This window comes from Typopeltis vanoorti, chromosome 2, assembly GCF_054136105.1.
Source record: "Typopeltis vanoorti isolate ZY-2024b chromosome 2, IOZ_Tvanoo_1.0, whole genome shotgun sequence".
Classification (NCBI taxonomy): Eukaryota; Metazoa; Arthropoda; class Arachnida; order Uropygi; family Thelyphonidae; genus Typopeltis; species Typopeltis vanoorti.
Genome location: NC_143550.1, coordinates 95,526,603 through 95,537,747, shown reverse-complemented (window position 1 = coordinate 95,537,747; position 11,145 = coordinate 95,526,603).

Sequence of the window (11,145 nt, the reverse complement as noted above, 5' to 3'; positions counted from 1 at the left end):
AGAATAAAATAAGCAGCAAAGGATATATATTTATAATGTGAAGCCATATACATATGTACATGGCTTCACATTAAATTCCAAGAACTAAAATCATAATATAAAAGAATAATTTATAATTATAAAAGAATAAAAATTGCAAGATAATGCTTTAACAGAATGAAAAATATACTAACATCAAGATAAATAAGCAAAAAAACTATATTAAAAATGATTAAATGGTTTATTTGATCAACTTTTCTCTATGAAGCAGAAACAGACAATAAATGAGGTAGTAGAAGAGTTGGTGTTTTGAAGATGTGCATATACAGAAAAGCATTGAAGCATGGAACCAGAAAAAAAAATGAAATTTTGGAGATGATAGGCTAAAAATGGAACTAATAATGACATAAAAAAAAAAAGGATCATATTGTAAGACATGAAAGTCTTCAAAATGACTTATCAGAAGGAAAAATTGAGGGCAAGCAGACGAAAGAAAAGCAGTGACACAAACATGGTTCAAACACAGCAGGAAATGGCTGGGAATGAATCATACACAGAGCAAGAGAACAGCCTGAAACTGAAATGAATATCTATAATAACCAACATCCTGGATGGAGATGACATATCATTGGACACCAGTGTAATTGCCCTGTCAAGGGCAATTACACTGGTGTCCAAAACCTAAGGACAAACACTGTTTCTGAAGATTACAACCACAAATCAGCTTATGGCAATTGTATAACTAATAATTTAAAGTAGAAAGTGGGTACACATTCAAATTTTCAAAGGGGGGGGAGATCATATGGTAGCACTCGACAGGATAAAAGGCAGCAGTAAGCGAACTGTGTTTGAAGGAAGCTCTTTTCGTGAAGGAATAAAACTGCAAACTTGGATGTCTTGTAATGTCTCAAAAGTCATCTGGATGATGTCTTCTGAGATGACTTCACGTGAGGAAGAATTATTCTAATCAATTCTTGTTGTGACAAATCGCCTTCAGAACACACAATTTACAGACAAAAAATACTGTTCTTGGTGTTAATGATGGTGGTAGTGTTATAGTTGGAAAATTGGGTAGTAGTGGTGAGGAAGAGACTCCCTGGAGGTGTCATATAACAATAATTCGCTCATTCAGATTTATTCCTTTTTTTTTTTTTTTTTTAATGGGTACGTACTATGAGCACTCTACTCAAATTATCTGCAACCGAACCCTCTGACAAAGATTTCTGAATTATGCAGTGTAGCCAGTGTGAAACTTTTATGCCTCCATATTTTATCATTTCTGATCAATACTCCAGCTTCATTTCCACATTTCAGGTTTGTGATAGCTTTTTCTACTTGAAATACACATATATATATATTCCAGATAGCATTCCTGTCGAGTGTTTTCTACCAGCATGCTGTCACTTCCTGTTTCATTTATTAATCTTTCAAAGTAATTACTCCATACATAAAGAATATCTTTGTCTTCAGTTTTCATGTTCCCTTTATCATCTCTAATTCTTTTTACAGTATACTCTTTCCTCCATGTCTGATTTTTTTCAATAGCCTCCAGAATATTTTACATTCCTGATATTTATTTTCTATGTTCCTACCAGTCTTCCCATGAGTTTTCTTTAGCAAATTTTACACAATCAATGCTTTGTTTTCTTACATTTTTTTTTCTATATTCCCTAAGAAGACAAGATGATTTATTATTACTAACATTTGACCTCCATGGAGTCAGAAACTCATCGCAGTACACACTATTGCACACAATGCTCACCAACCATGCTTTAAACTGCTTCAATGTGTCTACACCCACAACACAGCCAGGCAATGCATTCCACTCACCAACCACTCTCCATGCAAAGAGCCTACTCCTCACATCATCCTTATACAGTTTCCAGCAATGACCTCTTGTACTACCCCCCCTCCCATTCTGTGAAAAATCTCCTCCATGGCGACACGATAACAACCCATGACTAGCTTATATGTCTCAATCATATCCCCCCCCTTTCTTCCTATTCACGAGGCTCTGAAACTTAATTCTCTCAATCTGTCCTCATACTCCACATTTCAAAGACCAGTGACGACCACCACCTTTGTGAATGTTCTCTGGGCCATTTCCAACATATCCTCGTCACCATGAAAATCTGTGCACAATAATCCATATGAGGCCTGATCAAGGCCTTATAACAATGGTATCATAACCTCTCTATTTCTCAGTCAGGGTCCTCCGCATCATTGCCATTATCCGATGTGACATCTTCACAAATTGTGCAATGTGGCCCCTGAATTTCAAATACTTGTCCACCATTACTCCTAGATCTCTCATCTTCTCTACTTCTGTTAAAGTTTTCCCACCAAGTGTATACTTTGCATCATATTGTTGCTTACCGAATCTCAAAACCTTACACTTTGCAAAATTGAACTGATAGTTCTACTTACCTGCCCATTCATGCAATCTACTCAAGTCCTCTTGTAAGGCCATAACATCTGCTTGACTATTGTAGGGACGAATTCTCTATGCTTGCTGCGAAAGCTCATTACTTGAGAAAGAGTAATATTTATTTGTTAATAAATGCATGCATTCATAAGCATTCCATTTAGGCTTTTATTTTTGTAGACAGAAGACGTCTTAAGCTTGCATGGCAATAATTGAGCTTTGCATTGTGTATCGAAGTCCGATGCTTGTTCTTCATCTAGTCAAAGCTACCTTAGCTTGCTCAATTGTAGGAGCTTCCAGGTCCTTGCTGTAGCACTGTGATTTCATGCATGCACAGAGCCATTTCCACTCCCTTCACATCGTCTTAAACACAGGCCATACGCAGTCAAAGTAGCTCAAGCTCAAATACAATAAATGTTGTATTTAAGCTTCAGCCAATCTTTACAAGTGTGCGTGTTGCTTGGGAAAACTGAGTTACAACCAACTTTTTATATCGATGTTACTGACCAGTTCATAAAGAAGAACCGTAGGGTAGAATTTGTATTCAAGTAGCTAAATTGAAAAAGATAGAATATAATTTGTAAAATAAATGTTGTATTTGTATGATTAAATGTACATAAATTTCTAAATATATAGTTTTAAATGGTCAGTAATTCATTATTCTGCTAATCAGACTTCAGTCACACCTCTCACTCCCTGAATGATAACAAGAGCAAGCGTGAATTTCATTTTGCATCATCTGCATATCACTACTTAAACTCATCCCAATATCATTAACATACAAACTCCAAAAACTGGCCCCAAAACTGACTCCTGCAGCACCCCACTGGTGACCTTTCTCTTTTGAGATACTGCATCCCTATATACAACTTTCTGATACCTATCTGACAGCTCATCACTGAACCAACGAAGTCTGTTATCCAGTCCCATCTATTTCGATTGATATAAGAGTTTGTCATGTGGCAGTCTGTCAAAATTCTTTGCAAAATCTAAGTACATCACTGTATAAGCATCTCCCCTACCCAAGATATTTGTCACCTTGTTATAGTACATAAGTTAGTGAAACATGATCTCCCCCTTAACAAACCCATGCTGATAACCACAGAGAATACTGCTCTTATCAACCCATTTCTGTATCCTACTTCTCACAATCTCTCCAGTGCCTTCACCACAACTCCAGATATATCCAACTGACGAGACCACGGTAGATGGCGATGGTGTAGTTGCAGTCAGTTGGTGGATGAGTGGTAGAGACAGTTGTAGAGCAGATGCCCTCCCTCAATGAGTCTTTGGACTCCCTGGAGGTGCCGTGGAATAATAATAATAAAGGTCGAAACCGGTCTGGGTAGTGACCCTTTCCATAATGCATAGCATTATACATACCCATAAAGATATGTGCTTTGCATTATGGGATACTAAGGCAAGTGATCAGTACTTATACCACCTTTACGATGAGTTTCCCCGAGTCCTGAAAATACTTCAGGTGCAAACTTGCACTTGGATAAAGGATTAAACCAAATATATAATTGATATACACGCTGCCTATAATTTGAACCTACAGCCTTATCACCACTTTTATGCAGTGGAACAATTTTATCCTCCTTTCACTCCCTTGGAACCTATGATGATGTAAGACTTTTATTAAACAGGCATGCTAATGCTACTGCCAATTCCCTGGGACATTCCCTTAAGATGTATGGTGATATGTCATTAAATCCTATCGCCTTATTGACATCAATCTTATTTCTTCAAATACCTCCTGCTTACTCACAATTAAGCCATCCCCTCCTATAACCCCTACACTCAAGTTCGTCATGATTCCACCCTGATTAGAATGAAACACGCTTATAAATTGATCAGTGAACACTTCAATAGTCTTCTGTAGCAGTTATCATTCTACAACATTCATCCATTAACTTCATCTTACCATGATCATTCTTCCTTCTACTTGCTGCACATCTAAAAACTCTAGGATTTTTCTTTGCCTGATTTACCAATTTCTGCTCATAGTCTGCTTTTGTTTTCCTTACTGAGTCATTCTCTCCTGGCTTGTTCTTTATACTCTTCATGACTGATTATTACTATTATTCATCTTTTACTTCCTCCAAAGTACTTTCTTTTTCCAGATTTCATGCTTAAGCTCCACATTCATCCATTTTATACCTACCTTATTCAGCCTTTTGGCCTTCGGAATACATTCACACATTGATGCTGTTATGTATTCCTTTGTCAGTTCTCATACGGCATTTATTTCCTTCCCATTCAACTCCCCCATTCCATGTTATAGCTCCAAGCTGTAACATGGAATGGGGGAGTTGAGTGGGAAGAAAATAAATGCTAAGCTTGTCATAATTACCAGCCTTACAATTCCACATATATCCTTTCCTCACAAAAGTCTGCATATGACTAGCCACAACACAGGTGATTACTTCATGATCACTTTCACCAACTGGAGGGAAATGTGAAACCCCTCTCACAATCACATCCTCTGATGAAATGATTAGATGTGGAACTCTCGGTCCTCGCGTGCCTTCCTTTACATGCTGCCCAAGATAGTTATCTCTCAAGAACTCAAGAAATTCATTTTCCTTATTCCCAAATGCTATCTCTTCATTCCGATCTATACCACCATAATTAAAATCACCCATAATAATTACCCTTCCTTTGTTCACTAATCCAAGTTGTTTATACATTTCTTCGTCACTACCCTCCACATTCCCAGGCCTATAACATTCAACTAAATGTCTTCCTCTCAACCTCCACGTTACATCACACTGCCTCATAACCATTGCACTACTCCCCCCCCCCTTCATGTCTACCTTATGTGGATGTAATTCCCCTGCTTTCAGCAGCACTCTCCCTTTCTATCTTCGCAAAAAATACTGTATCCTTCGATTTCTATTCCCGTTACGATGGTCATTCAACCATGTTTCACTTATTCCAATGATTTTGGAGCGAATAAACTCAAATCATTGAAAATTTCGTCCCCCTTATTTCTGATACTTCTGGCATTTGTAAACAAACACAGTTCATTTTTAGGTCTATAGCCAGTCCCATCCAAGCCATATGTTGGTAGTGATTTCCCCACCACACCTGCCAAATCACCTTTATCACCACTTACCACATATCTGCTCGGTCTCAACTTCCCCACCCACAGTGCAATATACTTCAGCTTCATACACACACATTCACTCCCACTTTCAACATCCACTCTCCCTATGCCATGTCTCCCTGTTCACCTGAGCTCCCCCCATTTCCCAGTTCCTTTTGCATTCCCATTTCTCTCTTCATCTCTCACACTACCACTGTTTCCACTGCCAAGCACTTCTGTCTCTTCCGTACCACTCTCCTGATTTTATTCTTTCTTCTGATTTCTTGGACGCATCACACACACACACACACACACACACACTGTACTTTCATCCAGCAACACTCACTCCAAAGCCATTTATATGCAATGCATCACACCTGTATAATTTCATTCTTCCCTCAAACACATGCCATACATCCACAAACTTCACTCCCTTCTCCTCACCCAGCTCTACCAGCATACCATTCATGATTTTGGCTCTGTCGCAACATCATCATCATACCTGCCGTCATCATTGTCTTACTTGCCAAGGACTTTCAATATGCTTTATTTTTTTTTGACTGCCTCTTTAACTTCCTGAGTTCACTATGGAGTTCTGATTTTTCTATCCTTGCAGATTACCTCAACACATGCATTTCTCGCTGAATCAACGTTTTCTTTAGGGTTTGCCACTGAATCTCCAGGGTTTGATTCAATTTCAGTTTCTCTTGAATAATGTTTGAGTCTACAGTTCACATCTGATAGCTGATCAACTTTGTTTCATTTAAAAACTTTCTTACACACCCTTCTTTTCAATATGAAGTTCAATTTTATCCTGTTCAACACTAAATGGTGATCACTACCTATTTCAAATCTCTGTACACTCTTGTGTATCGAATCAGTGGGAAAACATCACTGTTGACAATAACATAGTCAACGAGACTTTTCTTATTCCTTGCTTCTTCTCTCAATGTGAATTTGTGCACATTTTTATGTTGGAACACAGTGTTAGTAATAACTAGTACATGTCCTGAACAGAAATCTAGAAGGTACTTACCATTATTATTATCCTTGCTCTTTTCTCCAAATTTTTCCAAAACATTCTTATATGTCTGTTGATCATTTCCTACTCTGCTGTTTAAATCTTCAAGAAGGTCCGACTTTTCCTTTCTTTCCTCTGATTCTAGATGGCACTTAATCTGCCATGAAAATGGTATTACTTACCTTTGCAAGAATGTTCTTGAAAGAGACAGATATAGTGGTGGTGGTACTGGGTCATGGTGTGGGGAGGCATGATGCTTAATGGATGCATAGTCCACTTTTTTCCAGCTACAAGTGCTGGAAAAAGAGGACTACAACTGGTGAACAATATTACAACAAATTTCTTCAACATCACATTCGATTGTTCCATGGTGCTAGGCAAAGAATTCATTTTTATGGATAACATAAAAATGAATCCACTGCTCGTGTATGATGCCACACATCATACATGAGCAAATGGAGATACTTCTGGAGACTGAGGATATTAATTGAATTGAGTGGCCAGCACTCTCTGGATCTCAACACCCATAGAACACATTTGGGATGCATTTTGGAGATGCACTGGTCAAAATTTCCACTCCAGAAAACAAACAAGGACTTATCCCTGCTCTGAAGGAGGAGTGGGCCAGTTTGCCTCAAAAGCTTCTGAATCGCATAGTGCTATGCATAGTACATTGTTAGAGCTGCATCACAGTTTGGGGTGGACATATTCAATTGAAATGCGTCTCTTTTGCACCCATCCATTTCATAGAATCTCTCTATAACATGCTCCTTCGAAAGCCAATAATCATCTGAGTGTTTGCCCATTACATCTCACAACCATAGAGAGAACTTGTGAATATGCACGTTTCCAGCAATCTCAGCTTTACTGGAAGGTTCACAGATTTACTTTCCCATATCTTGTCTATCGGCTTATGTTTATTTTTGCTTTCCTTACCTGAGATCATCTCTTTTTTACAGTCTAAATCATGTGTTATGTTGCAGCCTTAGGTAAATGAAGTTTCTAACCTCTTCCAGGTCATGTCCAAACTAGAAAGAACCGTATTGTTCTTTCTAGTTCCTCTTCTTCAATAATGACTATATCATCTGCAATTGTAAATTATTTATTTTTGTACTTTGAATTGAAATTCCCCTTATATTATTATTTTTATTATTATGACCATTGTTCTTTAAAAGTAAGTAAGTAAAGATGTATGGAGATATTAGTTCTCCTTGTTTCATGCCTCTTGTTGTCCAAATCTATCTTCCTATTTCTCTACAGTTTCTCACAGCAACCTCTGCAATGTCACTGATGCTCTGCAATAGACATATCAGGTCCTGTCTACTCCTTAAGATTTGAGTATAGCCCACACCACTTTCTGATCTATACTGTCACATGCTTTCTGAAAGTCAACAAAGCAGGTATATACATTTTTATGCAGAGCTTTCTATAAAATCAATCGCAACATTAATGTTTGGTGCACAGTACTTCTGTGCCTTCTAAATACTGCTTGCAACTGTTCTGTAGTTTTTGCATTTCATTTTGCTTTCTTCATTGTGAATGGGTATTAGAAATGATCTTGTCAATTCTTTTGATGTTTTACCTTTGTCCCATGCAATGTTACACAACCAGTGAAGTTCATCTATGATCACCTTTCCACCACCATATTTCAGCATCTCCCCAGATCTTTTCATTCCCAGGACTTATAGTTCCTCAGATGCTTTACTGCCTTTACAACCTTATCTTTCAGTATATCTGTTTCTCCCTTTGTGCTTGGTGATATTTCCCTCAATTCATCAATTAATCTCTTTTGCACCTCAGCATCTCCCTGTGTCCTACATAACTCTGAGCAGTATCTTGCCCACCTCTCTCCTATTTATTCTGCGTTTCATCAAGATTTCACTCTTTTCATCTTTTATGTTAATGGTAGATTTGTTGGTAACAGTCAAACAGTGGATGAAATACAGTAGAATCCAGTTAATTGGAGAAGCTGTTTATTTGGAATTTTTGAAATCTTAAAGAAACAAATCAAAATTTAGCAAACTGCCAGAGTTTTGTTTGCTTATTTTAGACAGGAGACTGCAGCACTCAAGATTATCCCTCTGAGGTAATCGCTTGTAAATGGTTGGTGGTTCACAGATTGACACAAAGAGAGCAAAGGTTATACTGTGCCAAACTACAGCTTATAAATGACTAATCACTTTGTTCCACGTTTTAAGTGACATGTGAAAAACTCGTCATTCTTCTCTCTGACTCAGGTTATACACAGTGGTGAGCTATAAGGGGCTTGCCAAGCCCTTTGTTAAATTTTTCTCAAATTTACGAGCCCCTTGTTCTTCTTGTTTACTTTTTTTCTTTTTTCAAAAAAAAAAAAAAAAAAAAAAAACATAATTTTTTGAAATATATTAAGTGACAAACTCATATGGTGACCTAACAAAGTGATTTTATTAAATAAAATATTATAGTTACTGTTACCACCATTTTACAAATAAGAATTCACTTTTGGTAATCGCGTATAAATAAATAGGACTATAAAATAATGCCCCTTGATTGGTACCATTGATTATCACTTGAAATATAAAAACAAAAGAAAAATATAAGATACTTCAATATTATTGTGTTTAGATAATATTTATTTATTCTTTATAGATTGTTTGTCATAAAAACTTCTATCGCAAACAAAAGAAATTTATTTTGTTTATAAAAAATGCAGATTATTTCATATGTGCGATATGTGCAATTATAAAAGATTTTATTCTTATTATATTTTGATAGTCAAATAATGTGTTTCTTATGTAAGATAAATTAACACAGATGATTGTGTGCAAATATTTCATGTTTCGATCAGGAAATATTTGTTTAAAAATGATAGCCTTTTACAGGCTGATTGTTCCTTCATACTTTTTGATTGGCACTTGTACATAAGCTGTATTAATAAAAGTTTTTGTGTGAAATACGGCTTTTTTTTTTGCTCGACGATGCCAGCCCTTTGTTAAAATTTCCATAACTCACCACTGGTTATACAGTATATTATCTTTCAAGAGAGAACAGTTTCTAACTAACATCAGTTGAATGCACTTTCATGCTGAGCCAATGCTAATCAGAACTCTGATAATATTGTTTTTAATTATTTTTATAAAATTTTGGATCCTTACATGAGCAAATCAAAGACCATTCACCAGTCATCATCATCATCTGGCAGAGAGAACTGAAGTATCGAATGCTACAACTGTGCTTGATACAACCCCAAAATAAATTGCAAAAAGAATGGACATGCTCAGTGAAATGTTTGTCTTTTTAACTATCATTATGAAAGTTCACATAATTGAGGCAGCTGCTTAATTGTCCAAAATGTTCTAGTTCTGATGTGTCCCAATTAACCAAAAACACAGCATATCAAATGATATGTGCTTTGCATACAAATATTATTTCATTCGACACTGCATCCAGAGCCATACGTACACTTTTCCTGAAGTGGATAGGGGCTCCAAAGTGCTGGTTCCCCAGGGCCAGGCCCCCTCACTCATTGTTTGGGCCCTTAAATTGGCCCTAAATTTATTGACCCCCCCCCTCCAGCTAGAGCCTCACGTACCTGTGCATAAGTACAGCTCTGACTGCATCTATGTATTTGTTGACATTTAAAACACATCAAGGCTAGTGTACTGGTAGTATAATAACCTGTAATGTCCTCCATCCAAAATTTATAACCTTAAACTTGGAAATATTGGTTATATGTGCAAATAATAAAAAATTTATGTCAGTTCACTCTGTTGAAATCAGCATGCAGGGATTCTGTATCAACTATAATCCTTATCACCCTTTCCTAACTTAACATTATCAGCAAGTAACTGGATGTCACACTCAAAATCCTCCCCAATACCATTAATATGCATGTTAAACAACAGTGAGCAATGTATAGGACTTTACAAATATATCACAGGTCAGACTTAGCAAAACTTTCTGATAGATGTCAGTCAGCCAATTTTCAATCCACATCAAATTTGTTTTGCAAATCCATCCCTCTGAGTTTATATAATGTGGAATCTTGTCAAATACCTTGACAAAATCCAGGTGTTGTGATATGTCCATTTCCCTTATCCAAATCTGTTGTCAGGATTATAGAACACAAGCCAGCTGCAAAATAAGCAAAACCTATCTTAAACAAAATCATGTTGTCTACAGTAAATCCTAATGTTGTCTGCCAACCTCTGGATGCAATTCCTAGTTGGACTCTCCGATGCCTGATGATCACACCAGAAATACTAGTTGGTCTAAAACTCATTGCATGCTCCACCCTGGTATAAATGCAGTTTATACCAGGGTGGTTATCTTGTTTTCCTTCTACTCATTAGGAACCATGTGTTGAGACCAGGGGTGGCTTGTGCATAGGCACTGCAGAACCCCCAATTTTTCTCGATATATAAATATATTTATTAATTTTTTTATATTTGTTTGTAATATTTAATTTTATCATCAATAATCCTATACAATTCTCTTATTTTGTATGAAAAATAATAAAAATCCATCTTGTAGCATGTAGGAGGGCGAAGGACGCTAGCAGCACTGTGTTTACCACAGCATCATATTGCTACGTGCACAAGCATATGCATATCATAGTGAGATGCAAGCTATTAACGTAAAGCGGCACTG